We start from the raw sequence: 4,513 nt of genomic DNA, 5'->3' as shown, positions 1-4,513 counted from the left end.
GTTAGGAACTGTCGTTCGATTTCATTCCAACAGCTGTCGTGCTTTATTCAATTTTGTGTATTCGCCTTGCGACAGCATCTAAAACCAGCACCGTACCGATCGCTTGCAATATGAAAAGCGCTGAGGTAGAACACATGGGCCCCCAAACATGCAGGGTCGGTCTGCGGCCCAAAGTCCAGAACCGTGAGCCTATCTGAGTATTATATTCTCAGCTGAACCCCCATAAAAAAGCTGAACCCCCATAATGCCCGTGCGTTGCAGAGGGAGTATATTTCTCGGCAAGGTGAGCCTGTGATATAAAAGATTTGTATATTTCTTAATAGAGGGAGTATCTCTCTGTCAAAAAATATATTTATGTGTAACTAGTTACTCCTGTCTTTCTACTTCCTTTCGCTTATATGTGGGGCAACCGGCAACGGGGTCCATGTGCCATATGCACAAATTAGAGTGCACAACTTCACGGTAGACACACCCCGGTCGTAACGCCGCAGTAATGCCCAATGAGCCGTCAAATCACAACCCCCCTTTCCAGCTTTAGCAGTAAGCTGGACGGACGAAGCGGCAATATTTCACTGGGCCTGAATCCCCTTCTCCCTCGTCTGCTTGTTCAGAGAAAACCCCCTCTCGGTGATTGCATAGGGTTTTCTCATGGAGAACCATGTACGAATTCTTCATCCATCCCCGATAAATCCAAGTCCCTTGGTCGCAGGTAATCCTAGGATGGCAGCCGCCGCCGTTGATGCATTTTTCTTCCTACTGAATCTAGTGTGTTTCATTTGCAGTGCCCAAAGTGCGAGTACCCTACAGGTTTCTGCGCCCTCGGCGAGACGCCACACTTGTTCCTTCTCATCCAAACACAGCATTTTGAAACACGCACAGTATGTTCCTAGAATCCTCTTTTCTATCCGGGAGGGTGGGGGTTTTTTGAACATGCTGTGTTCTCATATTATTTTTCCTGCAGTGTATTATTTGCTCTGCCAGAACACATGTACTCAAGATGCTCGGCCTTGCCATAACTGAATACACTAGTTTAATGGTCGCAGTGAAGACAAGCCATGGATATAAGTTCCGAGTTGGGTTCATGAACAAATAAGATAGCTGCTTTTTTTATGGCCGAACTTGGATAAACTTTCTCAAGTGTTACGGACCGAAAGTTGGCGCACGAATGTTGATGGAAATAGCAGAACCTGGTCTCATCTTCACTGCGATCTTCCACCCCGACGTCGTTCCAATTGTTCATCCATGTTAGTTTTGTATCTGGTTCTTGCTTGTTGCCTCGATTACTTCTTAATCCACCTATTCTGTCTAACTAATCACAATTTAACTTTAGAAGTAGCAACGAATCTCTCACGAAGATGCTACTTCTAACTAATATTTTCTTATAATTGGTGGCACGTGTAGGTTTTTTCAGAGTTAAGCAGTCTACTCGTTTGTTACTCTGTAATAACTCGGCTGTTACTAATGGCACTGAAGTTGACTGGATCGACATCCATAAGTTCCTACACTTTATTGATCGTCTTGAGGTCCTTGTGGGGCGTTTCAATGGTGGAAGGCCACGTGGGATATGTGTGCCACTGCTGCACTCGTTGAACAGTTCCAACTGTGTCAAGAAACTTATGGTACGAGCTGTTTTCTGTTATATATGTTGTTCATAAACTATTGCTTATACACAGTTTTACAGCTGTGATCTTCTTGAAACAGGAACTGCCGACTTCTATTGTTCCTATACAGATGCCTGACCATGGTCGGGTCAGACTTTCGCTTGGTCACAACATGATGTTTATGTCGACCTACTCAATTCCCCTTGGAGGTGAAAAGATACTTATTCATGGGTGGTCTCAAATAATGAAGGCCCGTCCATCTTGGAGAATAGGACAGAAGATTATGTTCATGCTTTTCCATGGCTCTAAAGTGAATATCCTGTTTATTGACCATGTTGCGAGATGAAGCCGCTTTCAGAAGGTTGTGGATGTGCGGGGTGGCGCCTGGGCCTGTCCTGGGGCTTGGCGGCCTCACCCTTGGTTAACTGTAGGCAAAGTAGCACTGTTCGAGGCGTGCTTTGTATGGTTGAACCTGTATAAGTACTCATACTGCTTTCAGCTTTGGTTGTTAAGTGCCCCTGCTGGTTTCAGTTAAGGTTGTTAAGTACTCCTGCTGCTTTTACAGTCTGTCGTGTTTCTTCAGTCCTGTCTTCCTCGAGCCGGCAAAACCAAACCAGCGCCGGCGGGGCCGCCTGCTTCCGCCTCCCATGGCTGGCGGCGCCTTAGCGCACGCATCGCCGCCCCACCATCTCCTAAATCGTTAACGTCGATGTCCTCCGCGCGCTTTGGTGCACTCGCCGCGGCGCCGCCCTCTCGCGTTGTCAACATGGTCAACAAACAACAGGAATCGGCAGAAGTACGTGGAGAGGATGACAGTAGGGGCCCACCACGTCAGCGTATGGAAAAATACAATGCTTCCTCCTAGTGTTTTCCTGACATCTGGGACCCACGACATTGTGAGCGTATATAGTCAATAGACAAGAGAACAGCACAAGATCGGCTGACACCTAGGACGTAGCTACTCGAGCAGTATTTTTTTTGTTTGGTATTGTTGAGACGCAGCAGAGTTTGCACTGGGCTGTGGCCCGTCTAGCCAGGCTTATATTTTATGTTCACCATGTGACCAGCCCAGCTATTTTTTGTTTGTGAAAATGAGCCCAGTTTATTTTTTCTGAAGAATACCCAATCCGGGCCTACTTATTTTTCTACGCCCTGATGGGCTGCAACTCTTTCAAGACGCCTGCAAATCTTGAAAGTAATATGAAATGGGTTGTAAATATAAAAACAGATGACAAATTGGCAATTACTTTACAATTTCTGAATTTTTTCACATTTTCAGATTCCTATTTCACTGGGCATTAACCTAATTTAAATATATCTTCAAAGTACTTTAAATCTGGCTCGACATTACGGTATTAAAAATAGTTTGGAACCCACAGAAATATGCGAAATTGGCCTTGGCCAACCAAAAAAAACGACTGCAATAATTTGCATAAGAAGTTGCCATGAGCTATATATAAATTATTAAAATAAAGAGGGAGTGGTCTGACTTGTGGGCCTGTTTAGTTGACGCGTATGCAAGATTTTTTTAGTTATTATATATGTCAACAAACGATTCTAGCAGACGTAACCGTTGGATGTCAATCCAACGGCCGTCGTGTTTCTTCAATCTCTGATCTTCTTGCTCCAGCCGCCAAAGCAGCGCCGGCGGGACCGCCTACTCCCGCCTCCCGTGGCCGGCTGTGCTGCCGCGCAGACCTCAGCGCCTCTACTACTCCCACCGCTGGCTAGGGCATCCCTCTACTCACCCACACCCCCTGTTATTCTGCGGCGACGGCAGCCTCACACCGCAGCCGAACCGGTGAACCCTCGTACTCCTCTCCGCGCGGGCTTCCACTGTCGCGTCTTCCCCGGCTCCGCGTCGTCCCCTTCCTAGGCCTCACCGTTGTCCACCGCCGTGGTGTTCTCGGCGCGGCGTGGTCAATGTGGTCAATGAGCGACTTCCATCGGAAGAGTACTGTACGTGGAGAGGCTGATAGCTGGGTCCACGGCAGCCCCAAGGAAGTGCCTCCTTATTACGCGGAAAATAATTATTCCTCCACCTGACAGCAGGGACCCACCGGACGGGCCACCAGTATTTTGCGAAAAAAAATGTTTCCCCCTGACTGCTAGGACCCACAGGACGGGCCACCGTATTTCGCGAAAAAACGTTCCCCCCGCTGTCAGCTCGGACCCACCGGAAGTGCCTCCATATTACGCACAAAAAATGAATACCCCCTGCTAGCTGGGACCCACCTTGGTGGGAGGCTGACTTGTGGGCCTACTAAGTTGACTGGGATGGAGGCCTATGTCAACTTTAGTCAATATATGAACGATTCTAGCTCCAGTGACCGTACGATGTCCATCCAATGGTCGTAGTGCTTCTTCAACCTCTGGTCTTCTTGCTCCAGCCGCCCAAAGTAGCGCCGGTCGTGCCGCCTGCTCCTGCCACCCGTGGCCGGCTGTGATGCCGCGGAGGCCTCACCGCCCCTACTACTCCCACCGCTGGCCAGGCCATCCCTCTATGCACCCATACCCCCTGTTATTCTACGGCAACAGCAGCCTCACACCGCAGCCGAACGAGTGAACCCTCATACTCCTCTACGCGTGGGCATCCACTGCCGCGTCTTCCCCGGCTCCTCGTCGTCCCCTTCCTAGGCCTCGCCGTCATCCACCGCCCTGGTGCTCTCGGCACGGCGTTGTCAACGTGGTCAAGGAATGGCTTCCATTGGACGTGGACTGTACGTGGAGAGGCTGACAGCTGGGTCCACGGCCGCAGCAAGGAAGTGCCTCCTTATTACGCGCAAAATAATTATTCCTCCACCTGACAGCGGGGACCCACCGGACGGGCCTCGTATTTCGCAAAAAAAACATTTCCCCCTGACTACTGGGACCCACCAGCTACATCTTCACACGCAAGGAAGTGTGTCCAA

The sequence above is a fragment of the Triticum aestivum genome, chromosome 6D (assembly GCF_018294505.1).
Source record: "Triticum aestivum cultivar Chinese Spring chromosome 6D, IWGSC CS RefSeq v2.1, whole genome shotgun sequence".
Classification (NCBI taxonomy): domain Eukaryota; kingdom Viridiplantae; phylum Streptophyta; class Magnoliopsida; order Poales; family Poaceae; genus Triticum; species Triticum aestivum.
The sequence above is the reverse complement of the archived record's forward strand: the minus strand, read 5'-3'. Positions refer to the sequence as shown.